Source organism: Opisthocomus hoazin, chromosome 3 (assembly GCF_030867145.1).
Source record: "Opisthocomus hoazin isolate bOpiHoa1 chromosome 3, bOpiHoa1.hap1, whole genome shotgun sequence".
Lineage (NCBI taxonomy): Eukaryota > Metazoa > Chordata > Aves > Opisthocomiformes > Opisthocomidae > Opisthocomus > Opisthocomus hoazin.
The window spans coordinates 27,254,640-27,278,977 of NC_134416.1; positions in this window are offsets into that span (position 1 = coordinate 27,254,640).

The following is a 24,338-nucleotide window of genomic DNA, read 5'->3' on the forward strand; positions in this document are numbered from 1 at the left end:
GTCTGAAGGACATTATGTTGCAGGATCCGTAGGACAAGAAATGCCTAAGGTCTTTGGCACTGAACTATGTCACTGTGTGGACAGGCTCCTCTTCTCTGAGAGCAGAGCTTGGGCCCAGCAGATCAGTGGCGGAGCAACTGTCAAGTGACTGAGGGTGTCCACGTTCATTCACACTGCTTCAATGTGTAACCTGCCATCCAAGGCCAGCATGCTGCCTGCTCGGCACCTCTACCCACCGAGAGGCAGGTATTCATGACCCCTTCAATTCAGCAGCCCCCAACTGTTTTGGACAAATGATTTGCTATGGGGCAGTAGACAGTGACAACATCTTGCAGGTCCCCAGCGTAGCTGTCCTACGCACCCCCTGAGGGGATCAGATGCAATTCCCATGCTGGGAAGTGGTGACAGTGATGGATTCACATCCCCACATTGTGTCCACATGGTTTTTATGTCTATATCACCTCCATCATCTTGCAGACCCTTGTTGATCTCCATAAAACATTCATGGATAGGGTGACAAGCCTAGTGGTCGCATAAGCTGCCCAGATCTTCTGTAACTCCTTGCTCTCTTTCCAGAGCTTCCACAAAGACCTAATCTCAGCATGATGCTACACATGTCCTGTTTCTCTATGTGGCTAGACTCCTCACATGTTCTTGAGCTTTGCCATGACTGTCTACTGGAGCAAGGCAGCATGAGCACAAGGCAGCTGACTACATAAGGGGGGGAACTCTAAAAGGCCGACTAAAAGCCAGCAGCTACACCTTGGCCCATCATGGTCTGCAGTCCCATGCTAGACCTGCAGTGCCCAGCACAACTGCAGCAGGACCATGCCTTACATGTCATGTGTGCCCAGTGTTGCACTGCTCCTGCCAGCCATGGGAGAGAAGGGCCCAGTGGAGGGCTCCGTTCACCCTTGTTTTGTTGTTTATGAGATCTCCCTTGTCTGCATCCTCTGCTTGCCAGCCTGGTCCACCTCCTCCTTGCTTAGCTGTGGGTCATCATCTCCCTTCCCTTTGCTCCTAGTTTAAAGCACTCCTCACTGGGTTGGCCAGCCTGTTGACTGATCCTCGATTCTCAAAGAGCTTGTAGGAAACAAACCCATGTAGTCAGCACCAGCTGTGCAACCGGTTGTTGACCCACAGGATCTGTCAACACAGCCCCCAGCTCCTCTGTTACCAAGGACTGAGCCACTCTGTAGCTGCCGACCTGCAGCTGGAGCAAGAGTCTCCTCCTGGTGCCGGGAGTCAGAGCTGCTCTCTTTCAGAGAATCTCGGGTGAAAAGCTTACTCCATTTGTAATGGGAAACTCAATTTTGGGTTCCCCCAGGGAGGGCCCAGTCCCTCTGAAGGGGATCCATAAAAACTGTGGTGCTGAGTTAATAGAAACCACGATGCTGCATTAAGATCAAATGAGCATAGACAGCACTGCAAGGAAACACCTTCTCCACTCTGGAATTTCCCTCTGCATTTTCTCCTGAGGATGGGTACCCCAGGCCTTTCTTTGAGAAAGTGAGCAGGGTCGCTTTCAAAACAGCTCTGGGGAAGTGGGAGCTGAGTCGTTGGGAAGCCAGGACTTGCCTCAGACTTGTGGGTTATTTTGTTTTGTTTGGATTAGCACAGCTTCAGAAATTCCTGCAGATTTATTTTACGGTATGTATTTTCTGCATTGCCCAGGCCATGCAGTTTCTTTCAGTTAATTCTTAATAATAAAATTGAACCAAATAACCTGATGTATATATAACCTGCTGCATCTGTAGAGCGGCTAATGTCCAGTCCTTCCTGGGGCTTCAAGAAATGACTATAGTAAAAACTGTAACTGCTGCTGGCGCCGTTAGCAATACAGACGCGAAGGACAGAACACCCTGCGGCGGGGCACGCAAACGCTTCTGGTCTGCTGACATGGGCACGCTCACACAGTTTGCTTGATCTAACTCTGACTCTCCCAAAATATCATGCTCTTAGCCTCAGGTGCTGGGTTTCTTCTCCATGCCCACAACTGAGCACTTGGCTTCAGCCTAACCTGAATTAAGGTAATAAGGGCAGAGAGACAAATAAGGGATAAATGAGAGCACAGCAGAAACGCAGGTGGGGGTGTGTGCAAGGGGGCTGTCTCAGTGGCCAGCACGACAGTCTGAGTGGGAAGGGGAACTCCTCAGAGACTCTGCCTGAGATCTTCCTCAGGCAGAAGGCAAAATCACACATGGCTTTTCCTAGCTCTGGAGCCATCTGTCCCCCCATGCTCTGTGTAGGGGACAGAGGCACCAAACATGGATCTCTTCACACCCCTATGTCTGCGGTGCAGGAAGCTTTCAAAGACAGTCCTTATGTTCTTCTGCCCAAAATCTTTTAAGGATTTTGCCAAAATATCCTATTTCTTAACCATAAAATGGAAACAGTGTTGTTAGGGTAAATAAAGTAAAAGCTAGGAAATACTCAGGCATTACTATGAGGCATGCAGAAAATGAAATGGCATCTGTCCTGGCACAGTAAAGGGCTTCTTAAATATACAAGACTACAGTAAATCATCTGTAGCATCACCTACCTCCCCCACCATAGCCCTAATTTATACAGAGGCAACAGACCCAAAGCTGCCCAAGTGGGTATATTTTGATCTAGAAATCTGAGTTTGCTCCATTACTACATTTTCCATTTATGCAATGCAAATCTAAATGAATGTGTACCAGGGAAAGGAAGTCTGGCAAACAAGAGAGGAAAAAAGTAAGTGAAAAAATGTTTTCTCCTCTCTGATGTAGGATGAACCCATTGCAGAAGCACAAGATACTGCACTGCCTTTGGACGGAGGGTACCTGGTGCCTTACCTTGCCTGGCTCTGAGCTGCAAGCAATGGTTATCTCATCTGGGAAAAACAGAAAGATTCAGAGCTATTAAAGAATTACTGGAGTCTGGAAGGAGAGACACTCTCTGAGCACGGGGACTGTGGCAGTGTCTGGCACTCCATCGATAGCTCTACCCTAGGACTGGTGCCCATATAAAAAGTAGGAGCTCTTCTGCATGATGCGTTGGAGCAATGCTTAAAATAATTGCTCGCAGTTGTTTCACTGTCTGAGGGCTTTGTTGCTTTGGCTTGGGTTTTTTAAGTGCAAGGATCTTTGTCCAAAAAACCAAAAGTCCAGAGATACAATTTCATCCTATTTTGGGTTCCTTCTTGCCTTCCCTGTCCTTGTTTTACCTTGCTGAAGCTCTCCCCTGCCCTCGGTGGAAGCAGCACACGGTTTTGGCTCAGAGGGTGGGTGGGAGCAGCCCCCTCCGTAGCTGCTGCTGATTCACCCTCCTGAATCATCTACCAGAGGTGCTGCTCCTCCAGCTGTGGGAGTGATGCAACGAGCGCGGCCGCCTCCATTTCGGTCTCCTTCCACGGCACACCCGGGGTGACACAGGCTGCTCAGGGGCCTGGGAAACCGTGGCCGTTCTCAGCAGCGTGGCTCCAGAAGGGCAGTCGCATCGCTCTACCCCAACAGCCTCCCACCAGCTTGCCTGAGAATTCAAATAGCTGGGATGTTACCAAACACAGCTGAGGAAGCCAGACAGCGAGGAGTCAAGCCTCCCACCCTGTTCTGCCTTTATGTTGCTTGAGGTCATTTATTATAAACTATCAATTTTTCAGGAATTCCATTAATTTAACTGCTGTGTAAACTGAGTTTCTGTTTCTCAGCAATTATTATGCACAAGATTTCAAGCAGTAGTAATCCCTGAGTTTTTGCCTCCTTTTTCTTTTTTTTTTCCTCCCCCTTTCCTTCCAGAGTTAACAGTTTCCAGCTGTGTATTCTTTGGATGTGTTTCCACACCATTTTTTTCCATAATATAGAGCTGGCCCGTTTCTAAATCCCAGATGTGCTATTTATTTACTCTGAAGCATCTGGGCCCTGACATGGTCTTGTCACTGCAACGTGGCAAACTTGTGAAAAATCAGAGTGGCAGGCAGTTAACAAGCAGTACTACACTGGCAAGCGGTGAGAACAGTTCAAAGGAGAGAGGAAGAGGGAGGGTGGTGGAGTGGAAATGAAAAAGGAGCAAATTTCATGTTTTGCTACACTGTGCTTTCTAAGGTTACAAATGACTAGTGGCATTCAAATTGGAAACTGGGGATTTCACTCTTTTGTAAACAGAGCCATAGAGATGCTGAAGGCTGACAGAAGCTGACCAGGGCAGCTGTGAGATGTTAAACACCCTCTCCCCAGGTGGGTTCTCTGGAGAGCTTCAAGCTCTGGCATGATGCTGAAGGTCTTACGCAAGCTCATGCATCCTCCTAAAGACCCTCAAAATGACCACAGATCCTAGAATAAACTGAGAAGTGTATTTCAAAATAACCTCTGAATTTCCCTGCTCAGGAAGGGGGCAGCAGGAGGAATTTTTATGCCTGAGAAAAATATCCCTATCGCTGTCATGTTGTAACAACAAACCTCTGGCTTTGTTGTAAAATGGGGAGTATGAGGGCAAAAGCAAGCATGCTCTGAAATGAAAACTGCAAGACTGCGGTGAAATAGAAACATGGCAAGCTAAACTGCAGCACCTCAATTACAATGGGGGTCTTCGGCTTACTCTTAGCACTGCCTTCAAGCCAAGAATCTGAAATTGCTTTCAGGTTACCCAGCTTTCAGACTTTCTGTGGCCCAGGGGATGGTGTTGTTGAAGCAGGTGTCAGCATTTGTTTTAAGAAATAGAGTCAGAGTTGTGTGTGAAAGGCTGAAGAGTCCAAAGGCTGTTAAAGGCAGCAAGGGAGAAACAAACTACATTATTAAAAGCATATGTTACCTACTTTGAGTTTAATCATGCAAATGTTTGATCACCCAGAAACAGAAGGGCTTCTCTGCCACAGTAGCTTGGCCGCCCTGCGTTCTGTGGGCCACCAACCTCTTGCTTCAATTTTAGAGCTAGTAGAGTATATATGTTCCCCCTTTAAGACTAAAGTAGGAGACCAGGTAGGAAAGATGAAAAAAAAAATATTTAAGGAGTCTTGCATGGAAACAGAAGGGATGAACTGCAGGAAAAAGGGCTGGGCAGAGCAGTTTCCATTGCTCTGGGAGTTCGCTCCAGATCAGACAGCTGGTGTCCTCTGCAGTGAAATGGGGGCCAGGGTGCTGTGGTTGCTCACTGGCAAGGAGCGATGTGTGGGAGCGGTGGAGGTAATAGAGGTAACCATCCCTCATATCTTTTCAAGGAAAGAAGGCATTTTCCTAGCCATGAGAGGTGGAGGGCATGGAGGAGTGTGTAGTTCCTTCCTCAAGTACAGGCTGGTCTTTTCCAAGTGTCTCACTTTTCCCACCATTATAAATAAAATTAGAAAGGTTGCAACCAATGTAACTGAAGCACTCAAACATGAGTATCTGTCTTTTCATCATTTCTTGTGAGAAGGTGCCATTTTCAGGGAGCCATTGGCTCATACAGTGCCCCAGCACCGTTTGGAAGAGGCACATGTACCACGTCCTGGAGGTCTCTCCTCCCAAAATTCAGACACGGTGTCATTACCCCCAAGCCCGTGCAGCGTGGTGCCGACCCAGGCAATTGGCAATGACTACCAGTGCTCCTAACAGAGCCTCCCTGAACTGTTTACACAGCAGCAAGATTAAAGCTCCCCATCACCTCAGTTCACTACAACTATCATTTCCTGTAAAAATTAAACACGATCTTTCCCTGTTGTCAGAAAGCTTTCGGGTGCTTTGCAGAATAGCTTATCAAACCGTCGGTTCAATTCCCATGAGAAATGCAAGTATCACTTAAGGGATTCCTATATGTGGTCTTTTACTGTTCATGCACAACAGCTATTTGAGTGTGCACAACAGCTATTTGAGTGTCCTTTCACTCTGACATATTGCTGCATACAATGGTATAGCACATCACATTCTAAGCAACAAAACACATTTATTGGTGTTTTAAGTCTTGAGAACTGAGCAATGCTCAGTGAAACTAGCAGGTCAGACATCTTCTTGGTTTTGCCATTGGAGAGAATCACTGAGTAGATTTTATTTAAAAGAAAAAATTCTCAAGAGACAAGAGTCAAGCTGAAGGTTTTGTAACCTAAGCAATGACGCACAACCAGTCCTGTTTGCAACCAAGATGTCAGTTATTACTGATGGCAGATTGGGCAAATACTTTATGCTGTGAGTGGTATCTACTCTGGACCAATTCCACTGCCTTGGTGATACATCTGATACACCAAAAATTTTGAAACTTGATTTTAAAACCCAGTGGACAAGGCCTTGGACACAAAAGAGAACTACAGTATTTCTGGGGCAGTGGGTCCTCTGCAGGTGTCCTGCACCACCTTCGGGTTTATCACTTTGCATGCTCTTTAGAAAATCACCATGGTCATTGCTGCTCCCTTTTGGAAAGTGAAATGATAGATCGTTACCAAACAACCAAATGCACGGCAAATGTTAATCTGATTTAGAACTGCACATAAACGCTCTGCAGAGTAGCACTCCTGCCTTCGTTCAAGGTCATCGCTCTGTTGTAGCCAAAAGGGTAATGTCTCATTACATTAAACCATGAGTGCTTTGGCCCCAGGCCGTATTCAGCTCAGTGATGTAATGCTGCAGGCATAAGCTATCATCAGGTCCCCAACAGCGGAAAATCTGCCTGCAGATGGGTTGGGTTTGAGACGCTGCTGTGGTGGGCTGAAGGTGTCCATAATTCCTGCTCTTCCAAGAACACATCCCCAAGTGCCCTTTGCTCACCGAGGAGCCTGTGTAGTCACCATCCTTGAAGGACAATGCCTTCCAACACCAGCAGGGAAAGGGGAGGGACAGCTTTTTAAAGCTCTCCCAGAGATCCTACCAAGCCCAGGCTTCACGGCGAAGCCACTGCCTTTTCACAGACCCTCTGGGATGTTGGGTCTCTAGGGAAGAAATACCCTTGGGGAGCTGCCAGCAGAGATGTGCATTTCCAGCAGGGGAGTATGATGACCCAGTAGACCAGAGACTGCCCACAGGGTCCCTTTGAGCTTGTTTGGTGTCTAAATACAAACCTGTCTCAGGAAACATGCCATTTCCTCGTGAGCAAACAGAAAAGTGGTGCCTCTGCTGTGACAGACTCTTGATTTCCATGTTATTGCCTGTGCCTCAAATGTCCCATGCCCAGTACACCCTTTCCCCTTCCTGAAGGCATTTTTTTTGTGCTGTTTGATTTTTTATTTTTTAATTACATGTGTTGGCCTTATATCTACATCCTCTCTCCTCCTTCCAGAAAGGAATTGTAGTCTTACAGGCCACATGAACTTCTTTAAAAATCAGTGGCCTTGTTATTTAAAAAAATGTTTCAATAATTCTCATTTTAGAATTTTAGCATAGAGTAATCTTAAACAAACTCATTAATTTTGAGAAATTACAGAATTTTTCCTGAGCCAGAGTAGCCGCCACAATATATGTCATCTTACTCTAAGATGTTTTTCTTTATTACTTTTTCCAGATTCTGTACACTGTAGAACCCAGACGCCTTGTTTCGCACATAGCATTGGGAGCCACATTTACCCCTGGAGTAATTCCACTTAATCAGAGGGAATTACAGGAGGCTGGAACTGGTTCCAGTATGCTAGGTGGTTAAAACATTCCCGGTGTTGATAGATTGGCATTTCTAGATCCCAGCGTATCTGCATGGAAACGGTACTCCCAGGAGTGTGGCTGGTCTCCGTGCCTTCAGGGTTTTTCCTGCTGCTCTGAGTTCATTAGTGGAAAAGGGAACTGAGGAAAAGTTTGTCAATCCCTCGACAAAAAAATGCAAAGCAATACACCAGTCTAATTTACGCTAATAAAAGTCTTGGTTTCCACAACCACTGATGATAGCTTCAGCTGGAGTAGCGAGAGAACAGTGGGTGCTAAGAATCTCTATTGCAAAGGTAGCAAAGTCATAGCACTTGGTTGTAGTCGTCAAAGGCACAGGGTGACCGAAGGCACACAGAATTCTTACTAAAGGTCTCTTGGTTTTGCTACAGCCAGGACATTCAGGGAAAGCAGTCTCAGAGCTGAAACAAAGTTACGTACTTCTTGCACGAAAAACAATTTAAACATCTGAATTCATAAGTTGTTAGAAGCACTTTCAATAGTTATCAGCTCTGGAAATTGATTACTTAAAATTGATCCCATTTGGTGATCTCAAGATGTTAGTATGCCAGCCCTGCCTGTTATGTGAGCTGGATAGTTTTTTCCTGAATAAGAAGTAAAGTACTGGATTCACAAGAAAGACAGAAGTGTTTTTCATATATTTGTAATTCAGGCAAAACCAATTCCTCTTTCACAGCTACAGGAGCTTATATCATGTCTGCTGAAGATGAGAGTTTAATGTAAGTTGTAAGTTACATCTGACAATTTCTCAGAAGAAAAACCAAAGCTATTTGGAAAGCTGAAGTTCTCTCAGTGGAAATGTAAAGTGAAAAATGTCAAATCAAGCATCTCTTTTTTCTTCAGGAAGTTAAGAATGAATTCAAATGAGGGAAAAATATTTCAAGTGTAGGGGCTTCTTTTCTTTTTTTCTCCTGAGCTGCAAATGCTCAATGCTGTTAATGTTTAAAATTAAGCTATTGTTTTAAAATACTTCCATAGAAAATCTAAAAGTTTTCACCTGAATTAGCATCTTCCAGTGAAAAAAACTTATATATGTGGGATATTTTAATTAGCAAATCTTTCTCCACAGAAATTTCAGCCAGCTCTAGCTGCAAAAAAGTAACACCTAGACTAGTTCATAAAATCAGAGGAAATCTCGGGCTGGGCCTGCACGAGGCGCTCTCCCATAGCTGCCCATACTCTTCCTCAGCACATTCCCCAGCACCCATTTTGGCCATGCCAATGGGCACTTTCCTGGCCCCTGCCCAATCATGGCTCAGGGGACAGTGTATGCCAAGGACCACTGCCAAAATGTCCCTGTCATGGGGTGGAGGGGGCAGAGCTCACTCATACTTACCCTGTGCCCTTCACCCCTGGCCGCAGGGCTACCAAATGGATCCAGACAGCTCTGTTCAGAAGGACAGACAAAGCCTACGAGCCCAAGGGCTTCAGGGAGAAAAGATGTTATCACACACAATGGGATGCTGAAATTATACAAATCTGACCTGTAGGTTTCCTGGAGAAACACAATTTAAATGAGATTACTTTTGTCAAAACACCTTCTTAAACCTCTAACACATTTGCTTTCCTGCATGGAGAATTTTTCCTGCTGATCCTCTGGCATATGGACAAGCAAATGTGACCCAGGCTGTGCATCCACCTTGCTGGATGTCGGATGCTGGGCTGGTTTGTGGCTGTGTGTGCACTGCCTGGGCCCAGCATGCAGCTCTGGAGCGCTTCTCAGACCTCTCTGTCCAGTGCAGTGGAGGCTGGGGTCATAGCATCCGCATATCATGGGGTCGGCTGCCCTTTCCACATGGGAATGACAGCAAAAATGAAAGCTTCCTAAAAAACACCAGACTGTAAGTCTTGACTATGAGCAAATGCACTCCAAAGAGAGCACAGAGAGCACTCCCTTGCTTTGTCCCTCCTAAGGCAGGCATGTCCCTTATCTGGGTGCAATTTTGCCTTATTGTATTTCTGGAGTCATCAAAGCAGCTGCTGACCTGTGCAGAGAGCTGTGACAAGGCTGGAGAGGGGCAGGAGAGAGGCCAAAGGAGTCTGCAGCTGCTGGGGAAGCAGAGGGTGGTGCATGTGATGAAGGAAATGTGCAGCAATAGTTAGTCCTACATTCAGTTGCAAAGCCATTTTGCTCCTGACACTAAGGAAGGGGTTGGAGCAACGGTTATGGCATGAAGAGAGGGTCCCTCCCAGAGCTGTCCCTCTGCCTCCTTCATACACAGAACTTCAGCACAACCCTCCTTGCCCCCCACTAGAGCAGGTACAAACCATGTGCTCCACAGCCATCTGACCTTCTGACTCCAGCTCCAGAGCAACAACCAACCACTTTGCGGTGGGTCAGTAGGCGACGTTGCATGGATGTTTACATATCATTGGCAACCATGTACATCATCAAGGCAGTCTGGCACAGGTGCTGTGCGAGAAGTGACACAGCGCTTTTCAGCTCTGATGGACAGTGCTCTACCATGTTAGCGGGATGTTTCCAGAGATGTTGTGAACCTTAGCCTGAAACAGAAGGAGGGTATTTGTGGGGATGAGCTCCAGAACAAAAAGCCAGAAGTGGGTTCAATGTCATAGCAATATCAAGGCACACTTGTCCTTTCAAAGAACAAAAAAGGAATTTTTAGCCTTATTCTATCCTAATGAGAGGTCTCAGCATATTGCTGCTCTATGTCATGTCACATTTTCCACATTAAGCTATGACTATGCACAGGAAAAAATGCCTTTTGTAAGAAGAGATAATCACACTTTGTAGTTTAGAAAGTCAAATACTGCTTTTGAATTAAATCTCAAGGAGGTGCCAGGGATGCTCTGCCAAAAGCATGGTTGCCTGACCTGGGAGGCAAATCTTATGAGTTGCTGAACACAGGCACATCACAGCTGTCTTATGAACTTCTGCTGTGGGCTACCTTTTTAAAAAGGGTTCAGTATCTCATTCCTTATGGAATTAAAACCAAGAGAACCAAAGGAAATCCAGACTGAGAAATAACAATGACAGGGAAAACAGGCACTGTTAATACAGAGTAGGGCATTTGCAGGCCAGATAACAGCATAAGCAAAGGCAGCAAGGTGCCGCGTGGCGTTACACCGTCCATCGGTGGCTGTGCTGGACTGCTGAGCACCCGACTCTCCCAAACTGCCGCTGCCCTGCTGCTCACGGGGGCAGGCAGCACAACGCTCCGAACAAACTCGATGGCTGACATGGTTAATGAAGCTTAAATTACAACAAGCACCACCCAACCTAGGAAGACTGAAGCAACAGATAACCATCCGAGAGAGGAAGACTACTCCTTGTCAGGAACTGTCCAGACTGTTCCACTTGTGAGTTAATTCCCAGGCGAATCCAGGAGACGTCTGGAGTTTTCTGCCAAAAGCAGCCCTTACAGACATTATCTCCCAAAGCACACCCTTGGGAGGAGACAGACACAGTGCACTGTGTCCCGTGACCACACAGAGAAAGCGAAGCATGCTGATAAGAAACGGAGCATATGCCTTGTTTTTGTTCATGCTCCTTTCTCCCTAGCAGGAGTTTTGAATTACTACAACTACGCTAATCAAATCAATGCTGAACAACCCCACAGTTAAGACATTACTTAATACATTAATAAATTAATAGATTTAGGTTGTTGTAACAGTTAAATGGCCACTCAGTGAAATAATATGGGGTTTAACCTATTGCTGATAACAGCTCAAACAACTCAGGACTGATGTTCATTCCTACCTGCAAGTAAGGGAAGCAGGAGCACAAATACGAAGTGTAAATGTATATATGTTGTGCTGAAGATGGGTTGTGATTTCCAGCAACAGCAGCAATGATAATTAAGCTCTAGGTGCACTCAAATTACTAGCGTTGGGCACTCCCGCATCTTGAAGAAGAGTAGCAGAGAGGCAAGTTTTTTGCTTCTTCAGGGCCTGGCTCAGTGGGAAGAATATAACTTATTTTGTGACCTAGTGTCCATAGCTCACATGAAACTTCCTCTTCAGCCGCTACAAGGTTCTTGCTTAAATTTCAGTAACTGTAGAGAATAGTGCAGCAAGAGAAGCCTGGGTTATAAAAAAAAAATAATCAACCCATTAGTCAGGAGCAGCACGAGAGGAGAAAGAGCTGTGTGTACGTGTATGTATGTGATTTTCTAGGTGCAATCAGATTTGCTAAAACAAAAGAAAACCACACTCATCTTTTCAGAAGAAAGAGAGACACTTATCACCTAGCAACTGGACACTGATTTCTCTTCACGGTTTGAAACTCATCACTAGCCTCTCACTGGCTTTTCAGCTTTATCACCATTTTCGTCTGTCACTAGGCAGAATTTATCCATGGTTGCTGAACCATGGAGTTATAGCAAGAATTGATTCCCCCTCCAATCTAGGTCCTGTAAATTACCTATTTACCCTCATTTCCCCTTCCTCAAATTAAATAGCAAAAAAAGTGTCTTTCTGTTTAAATTTTCATATAGTTAGGTATTGACTTAACACAGATAAGGCTCTCAGGGAAGTTTGGGGAAACCAGCTGAGCAAAGATGTGCAAATTGTGTTGCTGGGAGAAGATAAGTGAGGAAAGATAGAAGCTGCAAAGCAACTGTACTACTGATTATTACCCATATGGCTGCAGAATGAAAACCTAACCAAGTAGCACAGGGCAACGTGTCAACCAGTATCTAACCACCTAGAAGGCATCATTCTTTTAAGACCCAATGAGCAAGGCAAAGGTTGCCATGCAGCTATTGAGTAACCCCACCAGTCCTAGTGACAATGAAGCAAAGAGCCAGGGAAAGCAGAGCTGATGCATCATCCCGTTGTCGTTCTGCAAGCACGGTGTGAGGCTGTCATATTCTGTGTGGGAGGCAAGTGTCTTCTTGTACCACTGCTAAGTAACAACTGCTTTTCTCCCCGCAGTGCCAGGCTGCCAGACCTTCAGCTAGCACTTGCAGACGACGAGGCAGGTAGGACCGGGGAGGGCTGCTCAGCATGGCAGGCGGAGTCAGCATTTAACAGTCCATTCACACTGCTATTTGTCATAAATCATAGAATCATAGGTTGGAAAAGACCTCTAAGATCACTGAGTCCAACCATCTGCCCAACACCACCATGCCTACTAAACCATATCCTGAAATGCCACATCTACACATTTTTTAAACACCTCCAGAGATGGTAACTCCACCACTTCCCTGGGCAGCCTGTTCCAATGCCTGACCACTCTTTCAGGAAATAAATTTTTCCTAATATCTAATCTAAACCACTGATGCAACTTCAGGCTATTGCCTCTTGTCCTATTGCTAGTTAGTTGGGACAAGAGACCAACACTTGCCTCACTGCAACCTCCTTTCAGGTAGCTGTAGAGAACGATAAGGTCTCTACAATTTAGGACTGACGAAACAACTTAGAGCGGTCTGACCCAACAAGCGCATGCCCTTTGCTGCATGGTAGCTCCAGGCTGATGTCTCGAGGGCAGCACTGCCCTGGGCATGCCCCAAGATCCCTTCCTGGTGCCAGAGGAGAGGACTGCTCTGCAAGCTTCACCTCCCCTTGCAAGCTTCGTCTGCTCGTGGGCAGGGAAAGGGATGAGAGCACTGAGCTGGCTGCACACCAACCCAAGGAAGAGCAAGCTTGCTCCTGGGGTCCATTATTGCCTCCCTGAGTACTCTCTGGCCCATTATGGGTAGAGGTTGACCCCACGATTATGGATAGCAACTGGAAGCCACTGATCAGTCTCGTGGTGGGAACTCAACTTGGCTGACAGACTCTGGAGCAAATAGCTGCCAAAGGACAACAATGAGACTGCAAATGATGGGCTATTTAATCACTGTGAATACATTTGTCTGAGCCCTGTCTATACTGCTGTTCCTACTTCAATCTTAACATCATCTGGCAGAGTCAAAAAGCTACCTGAGTTGACCAGATTAGAAGTGGATTCAGATTTATAACCGCAGGAGTCCTGGATCCCTGTCAGCTTTACCCAAGACATTAGATTAAGTTGTTTCTCATAACCAGAACAGACACAAATTATGTCTATTCAGTCCCTCTCCAGTTTCAGAACCCTCAGATTCAGCTCTTAATCAAAAGAAAACTCACTTTTCTAAAATCTTTTTACGGCTTTCTGTACCGGTAACCGTGGTGCTCACATCCCTTCAGGGGAGCACATTATTCCTCCTCCTGCTCAGCCACCGCATCCAGCCACTTTGTAAGCTACTTTTCAACCTGGGCAGAACTCGCAGATTCCTTTTAACAGACACCAAAATCACATCTTCAGTTGAGATGGGTAATAGAAGATTTCCATTTCCTGGCACACGCAGCTAGCTTTTAATCATGGATCTGGGACGCAAACACTCAGGCTGACACATGTGATTCACAATTCCTGGAAACGCCACGTAGGTTTTGTAGCAAAGGGGTGGAATCGGACAGAAGGATGATTCCAACACGGGCACTACTCCTTTGCAGGGCATCCCTTGAGTACCTGCTGTCACTGAACATCACGCAGCTCTCTAGACGTGCCCTTTCAAACAATTCTCTCTCTCTCAGGAAAGCATCAATAAAGCACACACTTGCAATTGTTTGTAATAAGAAAAGACCACAAACAAAGACGCTTTTTTTCTGTGAATGATATGTCACTATCTATCTATATTGCTGCTGATGTTCTGCTGTTTCATCATCAGAAACAAGCAGTTAGCTCAAGGGAAAGGTTGAGGGTTTAATAATGCAGAATACTACATAGAAAGTATGCCACAAATAGCTCTCAGAAATACAGAATCTGTTAATACACATCAGGAAAATTATCAAAAGATTAGGTCTGTGGTAAGTATCACCATTTGGTAAGCCTAGACTTATTAGGCTATATTTCTGCCACATAATCTTACTACATTAAATTGATTTACATCACTAGATAAACCTCAACTCCATAAAGTAGTTATTTTTAGTTTCTGAAATAAATTTTATTCCCTTTTAGGATTTCGTTTGTTCTCTGTATTTTATTACAGATATTTGCTTTGCTGCAAATAGCATTTGGTGGTAAGGCTTATTACTAGGCTTCTGTTTGCAAATAAATTCCAGTACTACTGAAGCCCTGGAGGAAGGTAGGTGTTTGGAACATTTGAGAAATACGATATTCGGATCACTGAGAGCTGAGGACTTCTTTCTGCTCTTTCCTTCAGTTAAGTGTATGACCAGGTGTTATGACATGAGCGATAGGGCTGCTCTTTGTGTAATTGAAAGGTAGAGTACTGAGTTCACTTTATAAATAAAAAGACCACAGTATGCTTGCTTGGTCATTCATCAGCTGTGTACCATTAGACTATGTACAGTCACCAGCCTGCTCACTTTAAATTAGATGTGAGTCCATTCTAGAAACCCTTTTGCTAGAATTTCTAGTTTGAATTTTGGAATGTGTAGCAGCCGCGCAATTTCCAGTGTTCATGTCTATCGATCCAGTTGTTAGCTAGCAAGTTGTCCAAGGTGAACGTCAGCTGAACGTCAGCAGACTGAGAAGTCACAAGAGCATCCCTTCATGTGCCTCGCACACTCTTTCTGAACTCCTTTCTTTTCAACCATACCCAAAAGCTAAGCACCACTCAAGACCCTCATAGTGAAGAGAAGCGCGAGTGATAAAGCAGAGTGGTTTTTCTTGCTTGGTGGCATTTCAGTCTATGGAAGATGTATACAGCTAACAAAGACAGATGTTAGCTGTCCTAGCAAGAACTATGAGGAGGACTTACAAAAAGCTTAAGCCTGAAGTAAAGGTGTCAGAGATGCTCAGATCATGTTTGGGGTCAGGGCCTGTTTCATTCTAAAGAGGTCACACAAATCGCATTTGATACAGACAGAAACTCAAAAGCTTTTTCTACCTGCCCAGTAAACTCAGCTGTAATGATGTGTATTTAACATCACCAGAAAGCCTCTCTATTTATTCCATGGGAGACCCCAAAGGTGATCTGAACTTTGTATCAAAACCCTTTTCAAAAGTATTTCTGATTAGACAGTCATTTACACACTGAGATGACAGAAATCTTGATCAAGTATAATTGACCAAATTTTGGTGCAGAAACAAGGCATGGGACTTTAAATCACATCTGATTATCTTTCAGGACAGTTCAAGATACTGGCTTCCAAGCAGCGAGTCCATTAAATGTGTTTTTTCTGCTCCCAGTGGAATGAAAAAAAAAAAGTAGCAATATTTTAAAAACAAGTGCTACACTTTAAAAATCGTTTGGTATTTTCCTTATACTATTATAGCTTGGTTTTATTACAAATCTAGCACTGTCTGACGCCAGGACAGTACAGGTTCTCTTTGGACAGCCACTTTCAGCCTTTACAAAATACTTTACAAAAGTATCCAAATAAGAGTCAACAAATCTTTTACAACACAGGACCTTTTCCTTAAAAAGTAAAGCAATGCTTCATCCATACACTTGTCTTCAGATCAGCAGCTCCTTCAGGCCACATTATTCACTTAAATCCCAGACAAGAAGTAGGTAGAAATCCCAAACAGTTTAATAGCACTGCTGAATTAGCTTTTCATTGAAACATTATTTTATACTTGCTTTAATTCATTTGAATTAGAGAACAAGTACTCTTCTAAACACAAGGAAAGATATTTTCAATTTTATTGTCTATTTCTAAAAGCAGTAACAACTACCTCTGCACAGAAATAAATCAAGGTCTTTACAGTGGAATGGCTGCTGTGCGTTTCGCCCAGTTTTCTACCCTCAAGGCTCAAGCCTAGAGTGAATTTCTTCCTTCTTGCTTGTGAAATATGATGCTCTTCACCCACTGTGCTCCTGGTACTATCTGAATTACTTCAGACCCTCCAATGCAATTAGCCCACAGGAGCTGAAATAAAAAAGACAAACAAAATGAGTTTTCTCTCCCCTGCCTTCCTGGGATCAAACCCAGGATTTAATGAATTACAAATTTAAAATTAAATTTAAAATTAAATTTAATCAATTACCTGTTCTTGTAAAATGAGGTCTGCATACAGAAGTAGACATCAGTCATCATTGACCCTTCTCTCTTCTGAAAAATGACAGAGCAGAAGTTGTTTCTCAGCCGCCCACGGCTCATGGATAAGGGGGTGTTTATTCAAGCTTTTATTCCAGAAGGACTTCTCATGCTGTAAAAATTAGTTTTGTTCCAAAATTGACTATCCTCTCATTCTTCATTCAAGTAATAAGATGGAGACCTTGATACTAAATAGTGCTGAGCTGACTCCTGCAAATGTTTCTAAAAAAACAAACCAGTAGAGCTGAAGATTTCTGGAAATCAGATGATTTTTCCCCATTATCTTTGGCTTTAACAAAAAGTAGAACTTGGCCAAGACAGTACATATGTATTGCAAGCTCTGCTGTTTCCATTAACCACAGCCCAAGGTCTTTGCAGAAAGGACTGCACTTTAGTTTGTTTGACTTTCTTACTCTGAGCCCCCGAAGAATCAGATATCATAGCTTAAAACCTGTTAAAATGTATCTTGGTTGCAGAGCTTAAAAGCTGGTAATGCATAACTTAGGATCTGAAAACACACTTATTAACAGAAAGGAGGGATCCCTAAAGATGACAGATGAATGATGAAAGGTATTTTACTTATACGGTCAAATCGGTTAGCAGTCTCTCAAACTGAAATGTTCTCACCTCCGTGGATAGGTCAGGGCTCTTTGCTTCTTTACCCCTCAGGGTAAGACTCTAATACTTTCCTCAGACTGTTACAGAGCATTGAAAAGATGACTTTCACAGAAGCCTGTTATACCAACGCACAGCAAAACAGTCACAACACATGCTGACACAGGACTATCTATTGCCCTACACTATGTTCCTGATAAGGAAACTACTTCCAAGCTGTCATATTGCAGTAGCAGGATTTGAAGTTCAGGCAGACAGAGATGTCTTTTTCACTTTAGCAGTCACATGCCTCATGGAAAGGGAGACTAGTTTAAGGGTAGGACCAAAACAAAATTAAAAAACCCCATGAAGTCTAGGCAGCAGGGAGAGGTTTTCCTCTCTGAGGCTGGGAGGCGTTCTTGCATGTGCACAAAGCAGCCCTTGGAGTTACTCCTTGGCAGATTCGGTAAACCCTTCCACTTCTATTGCAATGCTCAAGATCCTGAATCCAAAGTGTTTCTGGACTTTTTTAATGGTCACATACTTGTGCTGAGTAAGAAATCATTTTGCATAACACCATGCAAAAGAGTGACATTACCTCTACCATCATGGGTCTACACTGCAAAATGGCATTGGCCATGCCCTGGGGATCCTGAAGAGCCTCGTGTAGAACGGGTGCACCACAAGAGGAGGGTCACTTCCCAGGGTGGGGCTACTCACTCGCATCTGGGGTGGCAGCGACGTGGGACAGGGCAGGACTGCGCAGAGCTGGGGCACCCACAGCTCCCATGGCAGGGGTGTGCGGGCAGATGGTCCTGCATGCCCTGGCAAGGAAGGGTCTCTGTGACCCCCACAGCCTGGGGGGGGCGGTGTGGGGTGCGCGCACAAATCTGTGCATGCGTGTGGCACACATTGGAATCAGTCACAGAAGGGCATTTAGAAAGCTGTAGTTGCATGTTACCACTTGTGGCTGGTATTGTGGTTATCTGTTGTATGGCTGACATTGTATTGCTCAATGATTGCTGGTTCATCACATATCATTAATAAATCAATGCACCACTTCAACCCTGATTTGACTTTAACTGTGTGAACCAATCAGGATTTGCTACAGAGTTTAGTCACTGAGAGGAACAATGAGCTGAATTTTTTTGTCAAATCCTCTTCAATTTGTCTGGGTAACCAGGCTGATAAACAGCGAGAAATCAGAGTTTTAACGCAACCATGGGAAGAGCACCACCTTTTTCCTCCTGTGTTAATCCTCCCGTTGTAGCACACCCCAATGGCAGCATTGCAGGGGCTCACTGCATGAATACAGCTGACCCTCTGCATGGCCAGTACGTGGGCACTTTGGTTTGGGAGCAGTTGGCCAATTATTGTGACAGCAATTAACCCAAACATTGTTCTGCCAAAGTCACCGACAGTGACGTCTGGGCTACCTTCCACCGTCTTACTCGGTTTCTCCATTGTGTCCCGTTTGCCACTTCTTTCCCCTGCAGTGAAGCAGGGAAGATTGCAACAGTTGTAGTGCGTGGCCGCCGAGCTGCGGGTAGGCAGAAGTGCTGCTCACGGAGTTACAGCCATTTTATTTGCTGCAGTGGGTTTGAATACCATCTCTATTGAGCTATCCCAGCGGGGCGGATGTAGAGGAAATTCCCACTGTACTATCAGCGTCCAACACTGATTGTAAGCTACCTGCAGTCATTCTGCCCAGAAAAAGGGCCATTTTTATCGTATGCATATTTATGCTCAGCGGTAACCATCTTACAGAGAAATGGGAAGCAGTTTAGCTTTGATGGCTGATTTTAAGTTTTCCCACTCTGCCCCATGAAAATACAGTTGGCAGCATACATTCTCAGAGAGCACATTAGCACTGAATTCATTCAAACCTCCCCGCGTGGGTAGGAAAAGGACTGGAGCTATTCTTACATTATTCATGGCAAGCTTTGGCAACTCTCTCGGTGTCAACATTCACAGCTTCTGCTCTGTAGTATCTCCGTTGTCCCACACATCTCCCATGCTCAGGCTGAGTGTTTCCGACAGTAATAAATACGTTACAGGCTTCCGGTGCCGTTGTGCAAAGGCAGGGAGGAAAGCACTACAGCAGCCTGCTAGCCAAAAGGATGAGGAAGACTGCTCCTCCGTCTCTTTGTCTTGCTGGTGATCCTGCGCCTCTCTTTCCAGAACACAGCTCGTCCTTTTGGCAGGATCGAACATATTCAAACTCTCTCCATTTCTTTCACTTTCTTTTGTGCCATTAAGCAGTTGCCCTTGAACTTTTCTTGGCTGGGCGGGATCATGGAAGGAAAAGATTTGGGGCAGGGTGAGGAATGGCAACAATCAGACCTGGCAGCAGTATAAGAAGGTGTGTGAATGCCCATTTCAAAACTGTTCCATAGTATCCTCATTTTTTCAACTCATTGTTATCCCAGATCATCCTCTATTCACCCCCCCATCACATATAATTCATAGTTGCTACTCTTTCTGTTGACATATGAAAGATAACTGAAAACTCCTTAGCTATGGAGACATAATAGTATATCAATCCACCACCAGTAACTAGCTGAAGCTGGAAGTTATTAAAAAATATATTTATTTAGTAACATCCTTTCTGGATTGACATGTGGCATTTCTGGAACCAGCTGGATTCCCCTGAGAATAAGGTGCAGATTGACTTATGCAGAAAGGGCATGTCTGTAGGCGATCTGGAGGCTTTGGTTCCAGGAAAGATGTTGCCCCTCTCTAGGAGAAAAGGCATTTCCTTCGCTGCCTCCCGCTTCCTCTCTGCTGGCTCTGATGCCATGACCCTCTTCAGGGGAGCTTTGTGAGGGCAATCTTCTCACTTTTCCTTTAATATCTGCTAGTCTTGAGTGATGGAGAAATATCCACACAAAATTATATGGTTAACATTTCCAAAAGCCACAAAATAGCTGCAAAGGACAGGTCCCCAGCATGGTGTTGGACTCCAAAGTCATTTTTTAGATGATTTTAAAAATGTTTCCTTTTGTATCACACTGCTTCCCTCCAAAGCACGTGATTGAACTGAACTTCAATGGCTTTGTCTGGGTCCCTGTTCACAAGTTTTCCTTGTACCATGCTTGAGATGAAATAAAACTGCTGAGGTTCCTTTAAAGTGGTAAAATGTGCTGTCTGAGATTGTTGCCCTGGGGCTTGGTGTGGAAGAAAGACAAATGGAAAATACAATTTTTCTTAAATCCCTGCTGTCCTTTGAGCATTTGATTCTAATCTTCCTTAGACATAAGAAGTTTATTATTTGTTTAACTTTCCTTTTGCGCCTCTGAAAATAACAGAATTAAGAGAAACAGGATTATTAGTAGTTGCCCATGGAAATAATAAAGTAAACTGACAGCTCCTTCCCATCGGCATTGCGCTCAGGCTAGCCGCACAAGGAGGCTATGGGGACAGTGATGCTGTAAAGCCATGATGCAGGGAGCCCATGCCCAGCCTTCCACCAAGGCCTGTATCTGCAGCGCTGGGGACAACTGCAGTTGTCTGAGACCTGCGGTCCAGCTCAGACCCAATTCAGACTCAAGCCTCACTGCCATGGCCAGGAGACCACCTGAAAGGAAAGACATGGACTTGCTGGAGCAGGTGCAGAGAAAGGCCGCAAAAATGATCAGAGGGCTGGAACACCTCTCCTGTGAAGAAGGGCTGAGAGAGTTGGGGCTGTTCAGCCTGGGGAAAAGAAGGCTCCGAGGAGACCTTATTGCAGCCTTCCAGTGCCTGAAGGGGGACTACAAGAAAGCTGGAGAGGGACCTTTTACAAGTGCACATAGTGATAGGACAATCTGTAGGAGGGTAGTTTTACATTAGACAGAAGAAAGAAATTCTTTACTACGAGGGTGGTGAGACACTGGACCAGGTTACCCAGAGAAGCTGTCAATGTCACATCACTGGAGGTGTTCAAGGCCATGTTGGATGGGTCTTTGAGCAACCTGGTCTGGCGGAAGTGTCCCTGCCCATGGCACGGAGTTGGAACTAGATGTTCTATAAGGTCCCTTCCAACCCAAACCATTCTATGATTCCATGATTCTAGGAGACCACCATTGCTTATTCTCGGGAAGGACTAAGGGCACAAGTCCAGTGGTTTCCAAACAGAGGGCTCCAGGACAATCATCCATGGAGATCATTTTATTTCACTTACTGCTGACTCTCCTCCAGTTTGTTCAGTGGGTGTCTGAGGTTGTCATTGCAGTGAAGCTAATGGTCTACGAAGGCAACTGAAGGCAACTGAAAACACATATTGCCGTCTTCTCTGTGGCCACCAACATACCAGTAAGTGGAATCCAATTTTATATTTAGTGAGTGTCCCAGAGGGAAAAGCAAGGTCTAATAGACTTCTTACATTCCTAACTCCTCTAACACTGCTCTCCTTCTCCATATCCACTTGGAGAGCAAATTCAATTAAAACATCCTTGCCAATTTACAAAATGATTAACATGTTAATGATTTTGCAGTTTTGCAGAAGGGGAACAAAGAGAGAGGAAATAGCTTAGAAAATTCATCCATACTATTGTGATGAAGAATTACGGAGGGCTGTGGGCACCAGGTTGCAATGAGAAATCCCAGCCCCAGGCCAGAGCTGCTGCCAGCTGTCCCCTGGCCTGCATCAGCATGGTCTCTCCCCTTGCCAAAACCAAACTCAAGCAGTTTGGGATGGCAGGGAGGTCATGAGGCAGATGTAGATGAGGACAGACAGACATGGGGTAATTCTTATGGGGTAAGAAGAGCAAGTACAGTTATGCTACACCCACAGCAGCTCAGTGAATGTCCTTGCCTTGCACCAAGAAGAAAGATTTATTGCATGGAATCCAGCAGCGCTGGGCTTGTTTGAAACCAATATTAGTGAAAACTAGGCTGGGCTGCAATGTCCGCAGGCATTTCGGTGACGCCTTACAGGAATGACAAGTTTCCAGCCCATTGCTGTGGGTGATACTTCAGTATGGGCAAAGAGCTGGAGGCTTGTTTCAGATTACACTGGCTTCAGCAAACTGTTAAAAACAAGAAAATAAAAAAAAAGCTCAAAATCAAGGTCTGATTACTGCACAGCCCCATGAAGTGCTCTGGGAGCGGGCGGCCTCTCAGAGGTGGCACACTGTGAAACTGCAGCATAAGTGGGTGACAAGTCCCATCTGCCCCTGCATGACAGCTTTGCTCCTGGCATTCAGGGCAGAAAAGGGCCAAAAGTCATCTCGAGCACACCTCCAGAAGCTGCAGTCATGGTGGTTTCTCCAAAATATCAGGGGTTTCTCACGTGATCAAAGTTAGGTTATCATTGGGTAATGGCCCAGTGAGTAAAGCACTAACTATCCCCTGATTTGGAAGAGAAACATTTCTTTTTTTTGTATTAGCTCCTTGTTAAGTTTCCACTTGAACGCCAGTGGTGGTAGCTGTCTTTCAAGAGGTGAGCTGTCATTTCAAAACAGCTCTTCACCAACGACCCTTACTATCACCCAAAAAAACACTATAAATTTGGGAATGGTGAGACCATGATGTGTACTTTTTCTTTTCCCCTGAAAGAAAATACTAACAGTATTGCCAAACCTCGAATTTAACATGACATTTATGCCTTACGCAAGGAAAATTTAGGAGAGTAAAGCTGGGAACAATGGCAGCTGATGATCCCCCCCACACTTTGGCAGTGGGAGCAAGTTGAGTGAGGTTCTGCCTAGTATGTTTAGGTTGGGGTGCAAGAAAAAAGAGAGAAAAAGGAAAGAAAAAAGAAAGGAAGAAAGAACAGGAAAAATAAAAGAAGAAATAAAATTGAAAGAAAATAATAAGATAAACTCCTGTAAAAAATGACGGTGTGAAGAGCAAAGGCATTAAGATCCCTGCAATGGATAAGCACTAAGCATGTGCCTGCACAATGTTGCTGCTGTTCGTGGCAGCAGGACACATTTTCTTGAGCCTCTTTTTTGGAATAGCTGTGGGGGAAAACTCCGAGGGCCTTGGCTGAGCTCAGCTGCTTGGGATTTCATTGTGTCTTGGCTTTCCCTAGATTCGTACAAAGGCGCATTTGTACAAGACTTGGCGCTTCACGCCAGGGGCTACTTGTGAAAGCAGTGGTCAGTTTGGGGAGTACCAAATATGCATTAAACTGACAATTTTCCCTTGCTTATGACTTTCTATGAAAATATCCCACATATTTCAGATTGCACAGTTTGCATAGATTAATGGCAGCTGACGGATTAACCCAAAGGCCAGATTCAGAGAACTAAGCAAGACTGTAATACTAAACCATAACTACCCTGTTAGAAAACACTATACTCCAGCAGGTTTCAAAAAAAAAAAGCAAGCACCTCCCTTACCCACACCCTTTGTAATCTTTGTAAAATTGCCTAATTCAAGTGTATTTTACAAGCATTTTTGGCAGCAGTGTCGACTTGCTAGCCAGATTGATGTGACAAAGCGCGGCAATGGCTTCTCTCTGAAGTCTGCCAGATCCCACAGCTAGATCAGGGCTGCACAGTTTATCTCAGGCAGATGCAGCTTCAGCAGCAGTAAAACGGTTTGAAGAAGAGGGAGGTGAACTCCGAAACCATGGATGCCTGAGGATATTGATGGCAACGCTCAGCTGCTCCAGCTCTCCAGCCTTCCTTCTGTGTCTCCGAAAGCTCTGTTCGGCGTGGCTACATTTCCCCTGTAAGGCTTGACAAGCTTCAAATGGAGCTCTTTCTTTTGGTCAGAGAAATTACTTGGGACATAAAGATGACGTTTTTAAGCCGCTTACCTGCCAGGAGACCACAGCTGAGGCTGCCACTAATTACGCTGTCAGCACACATGGACAGACACAGCCTTTACCACAAAGAGTACCTTCATTCTGCTGGTCCGCAAATTTGTTTCTTTTTGACAGAAACTGCAATTTGAGCACAAGAGGCCCAAAGCTTGGAGAGGCTTGGAGAACTTGGGGCAGGAGGCCTGGATTTGGATTACTCCTTTGCAGAGAGGAAAGCACCCACCTGTTGGGAAGACAGACAGCCCTGGCACACCACGTAAGCCCTCTGTCCTTCAGAAACCTCCTGTGACCATGGATTTCCCCCCCAGAGGGCACAGGCAGGAAAGGACAACTGAAGACACCAACTCAGTATCAGTAAAAGGATGGTAGCAGAGCTGGGGCTTCTCCCCACCAGCAGAACATCCTTCTTCTCCTTGCCATCC